The following is a 21,141-nucleotide window of genomic DNA, read 5'->3' on the forward strand; positions in this document are numbered from 1 at the left end:
TCTTCCACAGCAAATTTTATAAAGATTTTCAGTATTATTAAAATGTTTCCAATATATTTATGTCTTGAATCATTGTACAACAGAGAGCATGGTAACAGATTATTTAGTAGGGGTTCAGATGAGTCACAAATTATGATCCATAGCAGGCTGTTTTAGAATGATTCGGGCTTTGCCCAAACTGAGTGGAATCGCCATAAAATGCCCCAAATTGAAACAGGGATTGCCAAAGCAATTCAAAGCACTTTGGAGATTTGGTTTTAGGGGAAACACTGCAGAATGCATCAGCAAAAATTGAAACATTCCATATAAGAGAAACACTGGTCCTCTGGCAAACTAAATTCTAATCAGTGGGAATTGATTTCCCAGGGCTTTCCAGTCACAATACTTTGTGGGAGGAATGATGAAGCAATGTATCACCTTGCTCATGACTGCTCTGTGCTCTTTGCTAGTGGTACTTGCTTGGAAAATGCCGGACAGCCAAGTTCTTTTGGCTGTTCCACATCCTCACACATCCTTTCTTGTTAAACCAGCTTTGCACTTAATCAGCAGGAAACTGTTCAGAAAAAACACTTTCTGACAGTAAGAGCTGTTCGGCAGTGGAACAGACTCCCACAAGAGGTGATGGACTCTCCTTCCTTGGAGGTTGGGTGGCCATCTGCCCTGGATGCTTCCACTGAGATTCCTGCATTGCAGGGGGTTGGACTAGATCAGTGTTTCCCAACCTTGGGCCTCCAGCTGTTTTTGGACTACAATTCCCATCATCCCTTGCCACTGGTCTTGCTAGTCAGGGATGATGGGAGTTGTAGTTCAAAAACAGCTGGAGGCCCAAGGTTGGGAGACACTGGACTAGATAACCCTTGGGTCCCTTCCAACTTTAAGATTCTAGGATTCTACGTTGTTGTTTTCATTCAGCTTAAGTCTCTGGCCTCTTCATCTGTCTTCCTGAAACGCTGCAGGTTACTTCTCTAGGGTCACTTCTGCAGTATATGCCATCTACATATTAAAATCATTGCACCCAAAGCCATACAGATGGAATCCAGTCACCCTCTCCCTCCCACAAAACCAACTTTTCAAAAGCACCTAGCACAAAACTGCTGCATCTATCACTCTGAAATTTGGCAGGTTTCTAATCAAAGAGCAGTTCTGTGATGTATGGTATTTTCATACAAATGGAACACAAAACAACAGTGAATCCCTTTTTTAACCTCTCCAGAACAGTAAAGGTCATCCCTGCAGGAAAACTATTGCAGCTATACTTCTGAAAATTGTCAGTTTTCATTCCCTGAGAAGAGGCTACAATACCTGAAAAATTCATTCAATTCAGACAAAAATAAACAAAATCCATAGATTTTCCTGTTTTAAAAAAATCTCAAAAAAAATGTTGAACCCGTTTGCCTAGAATTTGGCAGGCTTATTCACTCAAGAAGATCTACTGCCACTGCAAATTTTATCCAATTTTGTCAAAAAGAGAAAAGGTTATAGACATTTTTAATGTATCCATAATAGTGAATGGGATGCATAAGGCTTCAGTTTCCAACTTGGATTGGATCTCATGACGAACTAAACAGCCTCCAAATCAGGATGTTTTCTGAGATGCTGAATTGAGATCCAGCTGGAATTACCTGGCCATTGCACACGCGACAGAGTTTTAGGAACTGGACTTGAATGAAGTTTTCAGTTTTCTACCGGATTCAGCATTGGTTTTCTAGGTGATTTCTTAAAACCCTTTTCAATAGTTAGTGAGAGTAAACAACTGGTAGCATAAATAAATTCACATAAAGATTTTTAAGCAGTTTGTGAAAGTTTGCAACCATTTTAAGAAATCAGTGTTTAACAGTTTGATCAACTTACAGCAGATCTAGATAAGAGGCCTATTCAATTATTCAAAGTCTGTTCAATGAATGCATGGTGGGGTATCATACTGCACTGGCAATTTCTACCCCACTCACGTCCCATTATTTAGCTCCCGAGTTCCTATGCATACAGATGTATGCCCAATGCTGTGCTCAAGTGTTCAGTGAGCATGCATAGATAGGGCTCAGAGCTTGCTACCCCACTCTCATATGCATTTACTGAATGACTGAACAGAATACTCTATTATTTTCAACCCTGGGCTGCTATTTTTTAAAAAACAAAGGAATGCTGTATCAAGTTCTCCCCCCTCTGTCCAAAACATTTTGGTAGGCTACCATCCTATATACAGTAGCTTAGCACTGAGCTCAGTAGTACGGGCAAGGGGGTGGACTAGATGACTCTCAGGGTCCCTTCCAACTCTATGATTCTTTTAAGTATACATGGATGGACACACCTGGGACCCTGGGAATCCACAGTTGAAAACCCCACTCTGCCATGAAGTTCAAGAGGTGACAATGGGCCAATCACATTTGCTCAGGCTGACCTACCTCACAGGGTTGTTGTGAGGATAACACAGGGAGGCAGACAACCATATATGCCTCCTTGAGCTCCTCGGAGGGCAGGTGGGATATAAAGGCAATGTCATAGCTTTGTCCGTTTGTCTTCACGTACATAATCTGTGTCATTGTTTACGGCTTTGCAGGTAAGATTCACCTTCTGTTGTGTGGGCAGGACAGTCCCTCCCCTTACCTGGCCAATCTCCTGGCAACACCTCCCAGGCAGGATTGGGCGATTGGCTGAGGTAGGCGGAGACCTCCAGGTATCCAGCCTGGGGAGGATGAAGCCAGCCCAAACTACCAGGAGTCACACTGGGATCCAGGGGGCTGTGCACGACCACGCAAAAGGCGCCCCCATTTGATGTGGGGAGCGGTCATTGTTTGCCACCGGCAGAGCTTGGAAAATGCACAGAATCATTACATCACAACACACAGAAAAGTATACCCAAGGCTCATGTGGAGAAGATGGAGAACTTCACACAGAGCCTGTCTTTGCCATGGCAGCCCCATGTCAAACAAAACATCCAATTCCATTTCTGGGTAAAATCTGTGCGGACTAAAGACATCTACTGCTCCCATCCACTCTGTATTCTGTTCCGTACTCAAGTTTCTCAGCACCTGTAGAGCCTGCATTTTGCAATAACCTTCCAATCACTGTACAGGCTTTCAGTACATTTCTATTATAAAAAAGAACAAGCAGGCCTTTTTTATACACATCATAAAGAAACAAAGAAACAAAAAAGGACAAATCCAATTTTATTTCCCTTTGAGGTCACCTTTAAGGCGGCACAAAGAGATACAGCCTTGTAAGAAACATCTAAAAACACAGCCGCTGTCTGGTTTCAATTTTCTAACAATACTACTCTCTGAAAGATTCATTAGAAACCAAATATTTACACATATACTCACAGCACGCAGACATGCCCCAGAAGAACCAAAGGAATAGTGCGTTTGTGGGAATAGGTACAATCAGTATATCATCTTCAGATGGAATTTATGATGAATCTGTTAATCATTTGGACAGCTAAATAAAGGCTTATTATTGTTGGACATTGTGTGAGTGATTTTTAACCAAAGACTTTTACTTTTTAGCTGTTAAACATTTTATTGATTGAAAACATGCCAACTTTTTATTCTCAACAATCATGACAAGTAGTCATGCAGACAAGACAAATGGAAGCATCATGAAATAATTTCAGTCACAGTTCTTCTCTGTGCTTTTCCTATCTTTTGCATACAATGTTCTTTATAAATAAGGCTGTGGTCAAAAGAAAGGGTATGCATGGGGAGGAGAGAGCCATCATGCACAGCCAGTACCTTGTTTTCACTTTTCGCAGCAGGAGTTCGCATTGCCAAAGAGGCAAGCCACTTTTAACAGAAGAGCAGATTGTTTCTTCAGTAGTAGGGAAAGCTCCAGTGAAAAGCAAAGCAGAGCTTCAGCGGCACACAATGTTTTATTTCACGCAGGTGTGTGTATATCCTTTCTCTGGTTCCAGCCTTATGGAACTAATATCAAGCACTTTTAAATCTCAGATCTCAATGGGGAATTTTTAACTCTTTCCTATTGAAATCAACAATGCTAGGGAATGCTTCCTTTTGGTTGCATCGTGCCCTGAATAAATTTCTTTTATTTTGTTAGTGAAAGGAGAAACAGGCTCAGAAAGAGAGAGAGAGAGTCCTAAGACTTTGGTGTTACTGATGAAATGGATATAAAATAAAGAGGTTGGAGCCACCTTACACATCTCTCTTCTGTGTTTGAACATAGCTGCTTTTAAGCAGGGTTGCTATATTTCAACCTGGAGATGCTACCTACTTCTTTGAAAACTCCATGGCTTCCATGAAATATGCAACTGCTGTACCTCCCAAGGTCACTTCACCTTGAAGGTTCCAGCTTTGCTGCACAGCGAGTAGGACAGCAAAATCGGCAGACAAAGTGAAGGCAGAGCAGACAGGAGGCAGGGTGGCTGCATACACTCGTGGTGCTACGGAGCTTTTATAAAGCTGGTGGGACACATCTAGACATCCCCCAATCCTTGTGGGCACTTTGAAACCTGAAGTCTCCCCGACACTTACCGTATTTTCCCCTCCATAAGACATACTTTTTCCCTCCTAAAAAGTAAGGTGAATGCAGGCTGCGCGGCTATCCCAGAAGCTAGAACAGTGAGAGGGATCTTGCTGGCTTTTGTGGGAGGTGGGGGAATTCCCCCACCTGGTAGAAAAGTCCGCAAGAGCCGCACACCCTTTAAAGAGCACACAGCTCTTGCTGGCTTTTGTGGGAGGTGGGGGAAGGGACAGAGGGCAGCCCCTCAGTCCCTTCCCCCACCTCCTGGAAAAAACCCCAAGAGCCGCACTCCCTTTCAGGAGCCGCGTGCAGCGTGTGTGCGGCTATTGGGGGGCCTTCTCCCTCCTGGGGAAAAGCCTGCAAGTGCCGGACATATGCTCCATGCGGCTCCTGAAAGGGAGTGCTGAGCAGAGCCCGGGATGCATACAGGCTCTGCTCAGCGCTCCCTTTAAAAATATTTTTTTTTCTTGCATTCCCCCTCTAAAAACTAGGTGCATCTTATGGAGCAAAAAATAAGGTAACTAGAATAAGGTAAAGCAGACCAATGGAAACTGACTTTACGTTTATTTTCTTCATAGTACATGGAATAAAAAATATACAATGAATGGCACTGCTTTTTACTTTTTATTTTAAAACTGGAAGCAATGAGTCTCTCCCCCCCCCCCATTCATTCTAATCTGAGTGTGTTATGAACTGCTTCTCCTTTAAACTGAGCAAGGAATTTATGTTTTAAAAATAAATAAATAAGCTGGTGTTGTTATTTGAGTTTGCAATTCCTCCATGTGTTCAATGGAGAAAAGGGGAGAAATCACCACCACACATTATTGCCGCAACCACACATTCCACAATGCTGCCGGTCTGCTGGCTCTTTCCCCACAAAACTATCCTGCAATATAACTGCTGCTGGAAGGAAACTCTGTTGCTGCAAACTGACAATTTGGTGTTGTTTCACAGCACCAGTCCTGGTATTTTATTATGGAGGTGGCTCTTTCAGGCAGGCATATTCCAGTTGAAACATTTAATAGGTTCTATGGGGAATATTTTTTATGAAGGGCAATGTGCAAAATATATTTGGTCCTTGGAAATATTAATCCTCCATTTTGACCTAAATGTGAACAGCAGAAATTGAACAACACCAATAAAGGGATTATCTGAAACCTACTAGGAATGTGTTGGCTCACATCACATGGCACTTCTAAAACCTCCACTCAAAATAAGACAGGCAATAGATGTTTGTCAATAATCAAAAAGAGGCTGTTTTCCCAATGAAAGTAATCAACAGAACCTTTAAAAGTAAGGTAAAAGCTTGGTTAATAGAACTCTTAAAGCAGCCCTTTTTGAAAGGCAGAATTCCCTGTTCAGCGTGCAGAGGTGAGCTATTAACTGTGGAAAATGTTACTTCATGTAATAAAGACCACATCAAAAAGACTCATCCGGGAATTCAAATTTACAACTTGTATCAATTTCATCAGCTATAAAACTTCATCTCATTTCTAAATTTCTCGCCAACTTCATAAACCATGTTTTATTATTATTTTCTGACTCTCTTAACTTAATAAAAACCCCTTCTTCTGGTCCTTCAAGACTGAAGATACATTTCAAGGTGAGCTCTTTAAAAGATATTGCATGCTGCTCAGGATCCTGAGTTCTGAAAAATACACAAGAGGGCAAAAATCAGAAATTTTGGTTGGCCTTTCTAAAATTGTCTTCATTTTATCTTCAACTGCTCCTTAGAATGGATGGATGGATGGATGGATGGATGGATGGATGGATGGATGGATGGATACACACACACACACACACACACACACACACACGTTATTCCATAGTGACCGATTATGAATACGGCTTTCTTCTCCCACATTATGACCCACTGTCTTATCATTAATCATTTTATATTTATTTAAGAGTTTATGTGCCACCTCTCAGGATGAAGACCTCCACAGATAGCTTTCAAAAACAGATTCCAATAAAAAAAAAAAATACACATCCAAACTAAAAATATGAGCCAAACTATAGTTAAGCATGAATGTGCAAGTGTGCAGATACAGTAACAACAACAACCACTTCTCTCTGGTTCTTCTTCTGCTGTGCTATCTGGAGCTAAGTCATGGTCTGGCTAAGTTTCACACTCAAATCTGGTCTCATGGATTGACCACTCCAAACAAACCACAAGTGCTAAGCCATGAGCAAACCTCAGCCCCAACTTGAGGTTTACCTGGAGTGAAGCAAACTATGAGCCCAGGTTCTGAGGTATCACTAAGTCAAACCCTGGCTTAGCACTGGGTAGTACAGGAGGAGGAGGACTAGCTGTGGATAAATGTGCACGTTGTTTCCATTTCAAGTGCCCTGATGTTACCTGGGAAGCATTTACTGTTACTGCAAAGAGTACAAAAGGACTACAGTGGTACCTCGGGTTACAAACACCTCGGGATACAAACACTTCAGGTTACAAACTCTGCTAGCCCGGAAGTAGTACCTCGGGTTAAGAACTTTGCCCCAGAATGAGGACTGAAATCGCGTGGCGGCAGCAGGAGGCCCCATTAGCTAAAGTGGTACCTCATGTTAAGAACAGTTTCAGGTTAAGAACAGACCTCCGGAACGAATTAAGTTCGTAACCCAAGGTACCACTGCATTAGTTCACTAAAGAAGTCTGGTAGCTTTCTCTGTAACTTATTACATTATATAAGCTGGATGGCGCCCCCGCTGGCTAGTGGACCCTGCAGCCATAATACTGTGTTAATTTGCCCCTTCTAGAATCTTCAGCCTATGAGATGGTTAAAACAAATGCAGAACAGTTTCCATATGGCAAGTGGTTCCCAACTGGGGCAAGATGAGATGACAGATGGTTAAAGCCTTTGGTGGGAATCTAATGTGAAATGTGTATGCCCATACAACTGAGGCAATGAGCAAATAATAGGGAATGGAAGCCTTGAGCAACTTGCTTTCAAAAACATCATTCGCTAGCTAATCTCACTACTCAAGACTGCTATTCCAGAATGTTTTCCATACTGGGCGGCGGGGGGGAAATGCCTGTATTAGTTTTAAGTTCATATAGCAATAAAAAAATGAAAAAGTGATTCTACCTCAAGCTCTTTAGCATATTTTGCTACTTTCCAATGCAATGGAATTACACTCATTGTTAAATGGCTGAATAAACTCTTTATGCAAAGGTACTCGATGGTTCATAAGCACAGATTTGCTGCATCTTTTCCGAGACTTTGAGATGCGATCCTCTGAACAGATATGCAGCAAATCCGGTGGCCCTTTAAGGAAAGCAAAAACCTGTTGAAAATACAGCTATTGGTTTTAATTCTATGGTAGTCAGATCTTTGTTTACTGACAGGTTTTGGACTTGTTGCAGTAGCTTTCCAGTGGGACACAGAATGGTATCTGCACACAGGTTTGGTTTTAAAGAAACAAAACAGCAAAGCATGACTGTGAACACCAAAGGGAGTAAAACTTGACAGGGGTGAGCAGAGGTGTCACCGTTCTTAGGACACTGTGTCCATAACAGTACTTGACAGCCTTGCAAACAGAAGTCTTGAGAGCCCAGCAATCTTTTCAAACTAGAATTCCACCTAGTCTTCTGCCAATCGTTCTCTACTGAGATCAGTAAGAAATAACCTTTAAACAAAGGCCTTGTATATCAGTGTTACAGGGACCAGGAGCCAGAGGATAAACAATACAGGTGCTGGCTTTAGGAAATGGGCAAACAGAGAGATGTTGTACATCTGAGATGGATGGGGAAGAGGCTGAAAACATAGGAGCTGAGTGCGCATTCTGAATGAAGTTTATAAATTACAAGGCACAGAAGAACTTGTACATTGCAAAGGCAGTTACGGTTTTAATCAAGTTTGAGAATCAAAAGGACGGATACAAAAGGGCTTGCTTCCCTAACGTCCACATGGATGCAATGGGGAAACTCCTTAAATCGAGGGTGGCTAACCTGTGGCCCTCCAGATGTACTACAATTGCCATCAGCCCACTCAGCATGGCCGAGAGTCAGGGGCGAGATGAATTGTAGTCCAACATCTGGAGAACTAAGTGCAGCCAAGGGCACAAATCCAAACATCTCAAGATTCCCAGAAAAGGCAAAGCACTGTTTACAAAACGTCCAGCTTATAAATTAACTGTAGAAGGTTCCCAACTGTTGAACTGGTGCTGAGGGCAAGACAATTAGCAGTAAAGCATGAACTGATATGCTTGAGAAACTGAACAATATCACCAGGTCAGAGAAGTCTAGAATGGACCATGCAACAGGACTCTGGTACTGCCATGCAGCAGGTGAAGCAACCTGCTTCAAGAAGCAACACTGGCAGGGTGAGACTAGATGCTTGTGGGAATTAGTGTCTGAATCTGGTGCAGCAAGAGACTTTTTAAAGGTATAATTTTGACATTGCCATCCAATATCATCAGACTGCCCCCTATGCAAGAAAGGGGGCAATAAACCCTTTCCAATTACTCCTGAAACTATAAAGCATCCTAAGAAACTCCTCGCATGGTCTGACTGTGAACTTTCTACAGCATCTGGTTGGCCACTATGGAAAAGAGGATTGCTGGACTGGATATGCCAGTGGTCCAATTCAGCAGAAGCCCTCTTATGTTTACATGTTCACTTTAGCAATGAGAACTAGACAATTCTTGAAAAATGAATGCCTGCATTTCACTTATTTCTGTAGTTGGGACTTTGAATGGAAGTCTGCAATATCTGTTATGTATTTTGGTAAGCTGTTTGTTTCATGACTATGCATTTGGACACCTCTTAAGATACTGTAACCTAATTTTGCATGATGGTTCCTGAGATGAGAGAGCAGATTTTTTTGTATGTATGTTTGGATAGAATTGTATGAATCAAGATGGCGGAATGAACATTTCAAAACGGCACTGATTTTTTGGGTTTCTTAGAATTCCCAAACCATGGCTAATATGAGACTGCTGGTTTACAAAATTGTGAAAGATGCACACAAGGACACAAATCTAGACATTAATTCAAATGCAGAACCATGCTCTGCTGCTATCAGGGCTACAAAAGACTACTACGTGAGAAAGGATGGGGATGCCTCTTTTCTTCCTTGACACCATCACTTATTTTAAAAGACAATCATTTTCATATATGCATGTGAGACACACATTTACAGTAAGGCCATGTGTGCATCATTAAAAGTCTTCGGAACATAATTGACTCCCACTTTAAGGCCATTTGAAGAACGTAAGTGGGATAAAATGAAAGAAAATTAAAGTGGGATGTTAAGAAACCTCTGGACTGTCTATTATAGATCAACATGAAGAACAGGCAATGTACATTTTCCAATAATTATTTCAATTTCCTCGTGATTAATGGTGCCTTAAGTTCAATGAAATCACCCTTGATGCCTGTTTGTTTGAATAAAACTTTAACTTAGATAATAGATAGAAAGTATTTTGCATGGTTTAATAAGGATAATGTAAGATAATAAGGATAATGTAAGATATGGAGATATATAGACAGAGAGATGTTTCTCAATGTTTGCTGGGAGACCCACCCTGTCACATGTATTTTCTGGTGAATCTTATATGTGTACACTCTACTCTGTACACTTACACGTAAGATTAAAGAGGAGAGGAATCCAGGTGATTAGTTAGCTAAGAATCTCTGGTATTAAATATGGAGCTCAATTAATTTAATAAACAACTGAAAGCAATTCTTTTTCAAATATGTTTCCCTGAATCCTTTGCTCTTGGAAGTTCCATGAAATGAATGAGAATGTCAACATTATTGACTGGGAATGGGACTTTTGGCAGACGTAGTGCTCTTGCTGACTTTTGGAAAAAGGTTCTTGTTTTTCTAAACAGGACAATGAGAATTAATTTGCCAAGGGATCCAATTATACTACTGTTTGGTTATCTTAAGAATGCTGTTTCTAAGGAACAACAGGAACTGACAGTAAATTTACTGATAGCAGCAAACATTTTAACTGCACAATATTGGAAGAACAATAAGACACAAGGAATTAATAAATGGCTTTACAAGATATGGGATGTTGCCAAAACGATGAAGCTGACTTATTGTATAAAGGTTTTTACGAATGCAGGCAAACTTGGACCATTTCCAAGAAAGATGGAAGCCATTTATTGCATTTTAGGACTCTTAACAGAATGCTAATGTGTTTTAATTTCCCCCACCGTGTTGCAATTTTTGGCTTTTGTACTGAAATTGCCTTGTATTTACCCTCACTTTTTTCCAGAAGTAATAAATAATGAAGCAGCAGCACCTGGAAGAAATCAGTGCCTGTTTACTTTCTTTGCAGTGTGCTTATTTTCATTTTGCCTGCCTTGAAATGGGAATTGCAGTAGCTTTGAAACTGGGCCTGGAAGGCTATATCATTCCACTGCTTCTCCTTGATACCCTCTTAAGTGTCATTCACTAAAATAATAGCATGGGAGATTCGTGCTTCAAAAGCAAACAAAGGACCAAACCAGGCAAGACATTTGTCATGTTGCTTGCTCCTGCACTGCTGGTTTTAAATTAAATAAACAGCTGGTATAGAGTGGGCCTGGCTGGATCAGGACTGTGGTGTAGAAAGAAGGGACATTAAACCCTTTGCCTTCACACAACCTTGATCTGAATCCTCTTCCCCATGCTACTTGTGATAAGTCTGCTCACCTGTTACCCAGAGGGCGGCATTGTGGCCAGGCAGCCGGGCCTCAATAGTTTTCCGGCTTAAGGGTGGAGGTATGATGCCTCCCCCTATGTCACGGCCAATCACGTCATCTGTGCTGGGGGACAGCCCCAGCCAATCAGCTGACAGGGTGTGTGTGGCTGCGGGTAATTTAATTGTGGTGCGGCCGGCCGGTACCTCTTCTTGCCTCTTCGACAAATCACCCTTCCCACCCGGTTTTCATGCTTTGCTCTGAAATGACCTTGCTATGGCAATTGTTGGTTGCCATCTTGTTGGGGCCGGGTAGGAATTTTTTCCACTTGGCAAATTGGCATTGGCCATTTGGTTTTTGCCTAACTAGTAGCAATCGTCACAACTTTTGTGAGGTTAGGCATTGGATAAGCCTTTGTTTGGTAGGAGGGGAGGTTGTTGTCTCGCCTGCCCCTCCTCAGTAAGGGTATCCTTTTAAATCCTGGACGTGGGCTAGGGCCATGTCACAGCCCCTACAGGGACCCCTTGGGGTGCTCCTATTAGATGTAAGTCATAGGGCACCATATCAGTGGTTTGTCCTTCCGAGAACTCCCTGCAGATGGGCAGGAGTCAAGATATAGCCTGGCTTCACCCCAATGCCTACGACAAATTGTTCACATCTGTAAATAATAATAATAATAATAATAATAATAATAATAATAATAATATATTATTTGTACCCCAGCCACTCTGGGCAGCTTCCAACAAAAATTAAAAATACATCAAAATGTCACACATTAAAAACTTCCCTGAACAGGGCTGCCTTCAGATGTTTTCTAAATGTCAGGTAGTTGTTTATCTCTTTGACATCTGATGGGAGGGCATTCCACAGGGCAGGCGTCACTACCGAGAAGGCTCTCTGCCTGGTTCCCTGTAGCTTTGCTTCTCGCAGTGAGGGAGCCACCAGAAGGCCCTCAGCGCTGGACCTCAGCGTCCGGGCAGAACAATGGGGGTGGAGACACTCCTTCAGGTATACTGGGCTGAGACTGTTTAGGGCTTTAAAGGTCAACACCAACACTTTGAATTTAAGTTGTGGCCTATTTGAACCCATAAACCAAAATACTCCGTGTCAGTGTGCTTTACTGTTCTCCTGAGATTTTGTGGCTCAGGTGCCTTGGGACAAAATCTCCCACTGGCACCCACTTTCCTCCCATTGCTATTTGCAGGCTTTGAGACAATCCCGATCAAGCCCTTCTTCCCAGCACAAACTAAAAAATAAAACATAAATCAACCAACAATTGAAAGGCAAAATACAACGCTCATGTGTAATTTGGCCCTAAGAAGACCTTCTAGCACACTACTGCCAGACTATCATACTGTTATAACGCTAAGGCTCTCTACCGCTTTGGCAGGCAGACTTTCCAAGAAGGGTAAACATACGCTGTGTTGCTGACACACCATGAATGAACTCAAAAATGATTGGATTGCATTAGCAAAAGTATATATCCCACTTCCTTAAAAGGCTTTGGAACCATTCAAACAATTTTCACCAACAAGTTATCATTTGAAAGCTCTTTGCAGAAATGCATCCCTGTGCTTTTCACTTTAGCAAACCTCGCTCCTGAGCTTCCGAATGTGCATTTAAAGATTATCTCATTGCGCCCCAAGGCACCCCAAAATGTGAGGCTCACTGTGAGATGTGCAGCTGACTGTCACAATCAAGGGCAATCAAGGAGTCTGACACTGGGATGGGTGCCTCCATTACAAGAATAACAAATCTAGTGCTAGAAGTGGAGGGTGCGCTGCCACAGTGCCCAGGTGAACTGAAAGGATCAATGAAAGTTTTGTCTTATAAAGATTAATTGCTCTGGGTGTGGGTGTGTCTTTGGTCTCATTCCACATCAGGGCTGCTTCATACTTTAGAATCAGGCTGGATTTGTGGGCCCCTGGGTTAGAAATGTACAGTTTGCCTCATCTTCCACTTCTCTCTCCCTCCCCCCCCCCCCACACAAAGAGAGAGACAGACTGACTGACTGACTGACTGACTACCACTCAAAAATCAGGAAGGTAAGCAGCAGCTAATGATACAGAGCAGTGGGGAGGAAGATGCCAGCTCTGTCGCCACAGTGACAGCTGAGTTATCCCTGGCAGCTGTAAAGTAGGATGACAACAGCAAATACTGACTCCATTGCCCTGGTGATGTAGGATTGCTTCCATGTGCCAGAAGGGGTAGCAGGGTAATGTTCCAGCACAGTCACAAGACCTTTCCATCTTGCAAGGCTAGGGGTGGAGGGAGAGGTGGAAATTAGCTAAAGGCTGTTGGACTTGTAGAAGTCAGTTGGCCCATAACCACCTAGACTTGGGCCCAACCATCTGTTGTATGTTGATACTACACTACACTTCGACCAGCACGTTATGCACAGCTCCGGCAGAGTCTTCCAGCACAACATCAGTTTTCCTACTTTCCAGTAGTCATCCTTCTGCAGAGTTCTCTGTTCAGAAAACTCCTCTCCCACTCAGTTCAGTTTAGAATATAAACACACTAGCATAAACACGCTAGCTACATCAACGTGAAAAGATGCTGGTACATCATGAACTGTTCTGCTATAATAAAGTTATTCTAGTCTTAGCAGTAAACCTTGTAAAGATACAAATTATCACAACGTACAGTGATAATGTATGAGAATTTGTATTCCATTTTCAGAATTGGAGGAAATGGTTGTGACATGTGTCACCCATGAGGTTCATTCGCACCTTTGCTCCTGCCACAGCGTGGTGGCCTCCACACAGTAATGCTAAGGGCAGCTGTAGTTTTCTGAAAAGCCACTGGGATGTGCCAGTAACAAGTAGCTTTGAACCCTGTGAGCAGGAAAAGCTATTTTGAAACATGATAATCATACAGACATATGATTTATCTCTGCATGGAAAGATGTTGGTTCTATGCAACGTTTGCCAAGGTGTTTCAGAGGTGTGCAAAGAAATCAATATACACCAAGTTCCTTGCACACCATTAGCTTTCATGCAAGTGCTTCCATGTGTGGCTCCAGCAGCAGAAAATCTGTATGAGCAATAGCTGTCATGACAAGGGGAGTGATGATGATCTGTCCTATGAGATCAGGTAGGGCCCACTGCCCTACAAGAGACAAGTCCTCCTTCCTTCCTCACCAATTCTGATCCAAGAGTTCTTCTTCATCTAATTGCACATGCCAAGCAGATTCTGCTAGGGCCAGCTCCTGTTTATACTCTGTCAATACATTGTATGTAAAAACAATCTGGGAACTACAGTTCACCCAAAACAGGGTTGAAAGATTACTGAGACTTAAGCATTTCAATCATAGTTGCTGCGCTGGCTCCCAGTGCATTTCCAAGCCAAATTTAAAATTCCAAGTTTAACCTTTAAAGCCCATAACACCTTGGGATCAGGTTACCCTAAAGATTGCCTTATTCCATATACGCAGACCTTCAGATCTACTTCAGAAACCCTGCTCCACATGCCCCCACCAAGTGGAGTCAGGCCTTCTTCATAGTGACACCCTAGTAATGGAATAGCATCCTCAGAGAATATCACCTGGTAGCATCTCTATGTTACCTTTTCTGTTCTTTTTTCACCAGCTGAAAATCTTTTCACCCAAGCCTTTTAAGCATCTTTGAATTTGAGCTCCAAACTGGCTTCATTTTCCTACTGCTAAAGAGAAATGTTTTTTAAGCCTGCATTTTACTATTTTTAGTGATGCATTTCATCATGTTGCATCTCAATATTGGATTTATTGTTCTGTAAGCTAGCCAGGCAACATATGCTGATGGGTGTCCATGCATATATGGTAAGTAAACCGGGTCACAGACTTTTCAAGAGCTGTACCTAAAAGTCATTTAGAGATAGTGAGCTTAGCTGCAAGGGCCAAAATCAGGGCTGTAAATCTACAAGTAGTTGTGACAGGAAAGAACAAGGGCAGGGAAGAATGCCAAGCCCAACAAGCACCTCAGAAATATCTAACCTCAACACTCAGGTGCAATATTCTATTTATATATATTTTTTCCACTGAGTTCTCTGTTTGCTAAGGGATGAAGAGGTGAGCAATTTTCACCAGTCCAAATCCTCTGTGGTGATTTTAGTCTACTGAACAAAAGCAATTATCCTTGCATCAACAGGACCCTAGTGAGAATGATAATGAGACATTTTAGTCCCTGCAGCTAAGCATTTCAAGAGAGGGGCTTGGCCAAGCGCAGGACTCTAATAATCAAAGAAGTCTGTCCCTGGCTTCTGATCCTATGAAAGGCTGGAGATTTTAGTCACAGCAATTCCTTTCATTTCTCTTCCAGGATTCCAGCTGAATCTAAGCTAGACTGTAAAACTGGCATAACTGAGACGTGTGCCACTCAGCGACTTAGAATTAAAGACGCTGTTATTAGGCTTGCAGCTTTTTTGGTGGGTTTCATATATAGATGTGCATTAGTCATTTGCTCAACAATGGAACAGGGCTGGGATTAGGTGATTTCATGGAGGATAAGGCTACCATTGGCTACTAGTCATTATGGCTATATGCTGGGAGACGACAGCATGGGAAAGCTATTGCCCTCCAGGTCCTGCTTGTAGGCTTCCCAGAAGCATCCAGCTGGACTCTGTGGGAAAGATGAAGTTGAACTTTGGCCTGATCCAGCGGGGCTCTTCTCATGTTCTTAACTGCTTCTGCTGACAGGCATCATGCATTGGCAGTTCTATAAAGTGATATGCAAGCACAGTCTGAGATGGCTGATCTGTACATGTAAAGTGTTTTTGTTGTAGCCATGGAGTGATAAGCATGTACTCACCTGTTGTCCCACACAGGTGTGATGCAAGATGAACCCATGGCTAACTGAACCCAAGGAAGACAATGGTATATGCAAGATTACACTAGGAGGCGGGGCCAGAACAGAGGACTTAACTAAGCTGCTCGTGAATATATCTTCCAGGCCTTCATATATACCAGAAACACATAATAGAAACATTAGGCTCTACTAAATCTGATTTGTCCTGAGAAGGACTCAGAGGTAGAGCACAGCCCAGTGGTAGAGCATCCGCTTTGCATGCAAAAGATCCCAGGTTCTAGGCGCATTTTGCAACAGGGCATTTTATTAGCGCAAGCAGTTTCTGAGCTCTGGGCACAGTACTGCGCCTAAGATTTCAGAATAAAACTGCAGAGTGGAAGGAAAGGAGGACCTTTTTCTGCCTCCCCACTTCTAACTACTCTCTGAAGACTGGAGAAGAGACCGTCTTAAGAGTATTAGGGGGGTGGGCAGGGGAAGGACATGTGAAAAATGAACGTAAGATTTTAGCTGCAGTTCTTTCATTTTCAGCTTTGTAGTCTTAAAAAAGAGTGTGCCTAGACATTCCGTTGTTGTGCCCATAACCTAGGTTTAAGGTGCCATTTAGCTCCTAGACTTCATATCTCAGTTTCTAATGCTGGTGCTCAGACATAGAGCTTTAAATTAGGGACAATGCCTGCAACAGGCTTCCTCAATCTTGGCCCTCCAGATGTTTTTTGCCTACAACTGCTATAATCCCTAGCTAGCAGGACCAGTGGTCAGGGATGATTGGGATTGTAGTCTCAAAACATCTGGAGGGCCGAAGTTGAGGAAGCCTGGCCTGGAAAGAGGAGGAAAGTGTGGATAAGCCCCTGGTTGGAGCAAATTGTCTGCTTGGAGCTGTTCAAGGTGCTGAAACTCCAGCCATATTTGTTACCTTGATGGAATGACTGGCTCGTGCCCCCTGCCCACCCAGAATTCCTCTTGTTCTGTGGGCACATGATCAGGACAAGACAAGGTAGACTTTTGTACTGGGATTCTCTTGGTGTCACGAATAATGTTGTGAATATGTTAGGTCAGGGCCAAAGAACAGTTACATGTAACTGTGTTTCTTTCTGAACCTGAAAACATCTTTAGATGCTGCCATCAGGAGGAGGAGGAGGAGGAGGAGTGCCTTAACCCTTTCCTTTCTTGCCATTTGCCCCCTCCAGCTGCTTTCCCACTCATTGATTCTCTTTTCTCTCACACAGACAGAGGGGTTTTTTCAGAAAACAGAAAGCAGAAAGGGACATGGTTGGGCTCTGACTCCCCATGTGAGCTGCCACTTCTCTTCTACTACCGATGGCAGCCTGAAAGACTGCTTTTCTTTTTAAAGCCAGGAGAAAGAAAGAAATGATGGCATAACTAGATGGTCCTCACCCTACATTCACCTAGATAAAGGCAGAAGCGACTTTGGAAATGAAATGGGAATTATTCAGAGTTTTTCACTCCTGTAGTTGGGGCACAAAGACACACCTGTGCTCATAAATGTGCAAGGATATGCAGCAATATGTACTGTTCTTTTAAGTTGACACCTTGACTCATTCTTCACCTATCGTCTGCTTACCATGTGAACCAAAATAAGAGGCAAAGAATTGCGGAACATGTACAGTATGAGTCAGAAGATTTGACTCAAGTCATGTTGGATGATCTCAAGTAACAGAAAAATCTCTGTAGGAGCTCATGAAAAGCTTGGTTTAGTGGGGAACCAGATGATAAATTTGTTTCTGTCTGAAAAATATGTATGAATAATTTGATTGCAAGTAACAGCAAGTATATGCTACTGGGTCTTGAATTACCCATGAACATTCGCAACACAATGTGGCTCTAAAACTAGAACAAGAAGTAAATGTTCCTTGAAATGTAGTACTAAAGATTTATGAAAATTGGGCTGAGGCCCCTACTTGATTGTAACTGGAAAAGCCTCGTGTCATTTTACAAGCTGGCTGGTACATCCTGACCTGGGATATTGTCTTCCACTCCAGCCACTGTCTAAAAGATGGAATATGCAGCAGCACAAAAACAAGCCCAGAGAGAGGCATAACAGTGAAGAAAAATCTTCTGTAAAAACACAGTGAAAAGTTTAGAGAGAACAGGAATGAATGGAAATGAGGAACCGCATGATGCAAAGCAGAAAGGATGTCCCATGGTAGGAAGCCAGAAGTATCCATGGACCCCTAAATGTCACATACTGAAAGCTGGAAAGTAAATTGTTTTTCCTGTCACTAGGTATGCAAGGACGCATCTGAAAAGCACTTATTTGGGGAATAGTGCATGCTCTTTTGCAGCTGCTGGACTATAAAAAAAGAAAGAAAGTCAGAATAGTTTTTCTCAGTTGTGGCCTAGTAACCCTGACCTCACTTCCAAACTCCCAACACCCTCATTTTAGCTATATGTTGCAGTCTGCCTGACTTCATAATGTCAGAAATAACACCTGGATATAATTCAGATATTAAACACTGTATGTGTGATGCTAGTTAACAGACAACTGAAGCAAGAGTTACTCCCTATCCATTCGGCATTCAGTTTTGCAGTGAGGAGGTGGGGGAGCAAAATAAATTTAATACTCTCTCTTTTCTCTATCACTGCAAAATCCTTGAAAGGAAGCCACCTGCTTATTAGGGGTATGATTGTCAAAGAAGATAAACAAATTACTGTCATTATCTGAAACTGTTCCTCATCCCCTCCCTTCACACTTTTTTTAGCTCTCCACCTGTCTTCAAAGTACCACACATATTAAGAATGACACTTCTGCTCACTGAAGAAAAATTATTTTGGTTCTCGGGAATGGAGTTGGCTGCAGAACTTCATACGGATTTTTGCTGGCAGTGTACCAAGGTTCCCCCATTGTACTTCCTCTTCCAAGGAGGATTCAAAGAAAGGATGGACATGCTATGTATTAACTAAGGGCAGGTAGGGCAAATATGCAGGCTTTCAAGTTTCGCAGAACTCTTCTTCAGGTGTAAAATGCTTGAAAGCTCACATGCTCCTCCCTGTTTGTAGGGATGCTAAACCATGGTTTAGTGTGAGCTGCACCAACAGGTATGGATTGCAGAGCGCTTCAGACTTGTGCACTCCTTGTGACCTTATCCTCCTGTGGCATGGTAGCAAAGAAGAGTCCAGAACCTCTCACTTCTGATTTTGGTTAACCATGGCTTCCCATGTCATCCAGTCTGAAACATTAACTATGGTTAGTTTAAAACTATCCTATTTCAATCTCTGATTTCTGAAGCTGGTTTGTTTGAATTAGCCATAGTTAATGATAAATACAGTTCCAAGTCTGGATGGCACAGCAAATGGAAATTAATCAAAAGCAGAAGTGCTGGCTGGGGTTGATGGGAGTTGGAATTCAACAACATCTGGAAGGAACCCATGTTAGCCTTAGAATTTTTGTTATTTTAAGCACATGTATTCAGAGTTTTAAATACAGAAACCCACATTTAACACAAACTTATCTGCTCTGAAGAGCTCAGTTTACACCTAACAACCAACCCATGGTTTTCTTTTCATGAATGTGCCTCCAGCTCAAATATTGTCTCCTTTTCTCTGATTTAACCCATTCCCTTCCCTGGTTTGAACAAACCATAATTATCATTAGACTGAAATCAGGCAACTCATGGTTTGCCACCCAAACAATTAAGTTTACGGATTTGTTTTGGAAACAAACTACAATTTGTACAGACCATGGTTTATTTCAATTGAGCATAATAAATTATATATTGCCTGACCCAGGGAGGGAATTAAAGTATTCAAGGGGAAGTGCAAAAGGAAGGAGGGAGCATGCAAAAATTGAGGGACACTCCTGAAGGCCACAGTCAGGGCCTACACAAGACATTTTGCTGCCTGAGCTGGAACAGCAAATGGTGATTCCCCACCTTCATCTAGCGAAGAAGCAAAGTACCCAAGGCTGACCATGTTAATTTGGTGTTTGAGGCAGAAAATTCCACAAAAGTCTCCCCTGAGGAGTAAAAAGTATCAAAACAATGAATTAAATCAATAAACATTTGCTGCCCTTTCACAACATCCAAAATCAGTTGCCTGAGGTGGAGGCTTACTCACTCTGTCTAATGGTAGGACCAGCACCTTCTTTCCCAGTCATGGTCCTCAAGGTTTTTCAGACAGTTGTAGGGACTGAATCTAAGACCTTACATAAACAAACTATGTACTCTGCCATTCTCACTAGCAGACACGCTTTCTGCTACCCTGTGTCTTTGGTGAATTGACTGAAACCTGTACAAGCAGCCAAATAAAATATTTATCTGGTATTTCTGCCAAAACCCACAATTGATCCCCCAGCATAATTCACCCAAATAGTATGTGGTTCCTGTCACTTTATTTTTTCCAGTAGTTAGTGCCAGGAGTCTTGAGTGCTTGAGTGAGAGGAGGAGGAGGAGGAGGAGGAGGAGGGTAATCTCCAAATAAGGATCTCACAGAGGGGAAATCCAGGTCTCTATATTCTATTACTTAAAAAAACCCACCCACTCCAAGACTTTTTAACTAAAGAGTTTTTTCTCATCCAAATTATTAAAAATAGGACAAGAGCACATGAATTCTCATAATAATTGGGTCACCTGGGGTTTACCGGCTTAGTAGACAAAAGCTATAATTATTTAGCCACATCGAGTTTCACTGTCTGTGCTTCTTAATTGAGCTCAGCTCATTAACCAATTTTAGCTAACAACTGATTAATAAAAAGCCGTGGTAGGCTATAACAAATTATCTTCTTTCATGAGTTTTTCTCCCCCACCTCCATACCCCATTCCCTGTACAGATGATCCTGCATTTGAAAAGAAGGTTGAGGATCCTGCTAACTAAATATTATCAAAATGAAATATTCAGTGGTCCTCTTGTTCAATTATTCAAGGCAAGGATAACAATTTTGTTTATCATTAATCCTTTCTTCAGCTGAACAGATGCTTTTCTCTTTGTGTTTTATTGGCAGGCGCAAATTGACACTAACTGGCATGTTTTCATTATGATGCACAGAGATTTCGCCTCAAGACTCCCATGAATATTATATTACTTTCAGCAAAACAGGCCTTTGGAGCCTAAGAAGCCGAAAGCTACAGGTCTCAGAAGCACTTCAGAAAACCTTCAGCAGTAACCTACCACAGCAGCAGCCAGACGCCACACCTCGTTTCACAAGCATCTGATAGCAGCATGCCAAAATATGGTGAATTCAGTGGAGTGAGTCTTTTTCTCTTTTTATTTTTTTCTTTCTTTCAAAAGATGGTTG

At 42.2% G+C, this 21,141-nt stretch overlaps 1 protein-coding gene and 1 long non-coding RNA gene across 13 annotated transcripts in view; both read right to left on the reverse strand.

Annotated features, from left to right (window-relative positions):
• The window catches only part of EPHB1 (EPH receptor B1), a 355,934-nt gene that overhangs the window by 308,407 nt on the left and 26,386 nt on the right, over window positions 1-21,141 (reverse strand). The window lies entirely within an intron of this gene.
• Window positions 5,964-7,645, reverse strand: LOC309343273. Its single transcript, XR_014157229.1, has 2 exons — window positions 7,560-7,645; window positions 5,964-6,121 (listed from the first exon to the last, which is right to left on the reverse strand). It is a non-coding gene; the product is annotated as an uncharacterized lncRNA (long non-coding RNA).

Source organism: Podarcis erhardii (genome assembly GCF_964252035.2).
Source record: "Podarcis erhardii genome assembly, chromosome: 5".
In the NCBI taxonomy this organism is placed as follows: Eukaryota; Metazoa; Chordata; class Lepidosauria; order Squamata; family Lacertidae; genus Podarcis; species Podarcis erhardii.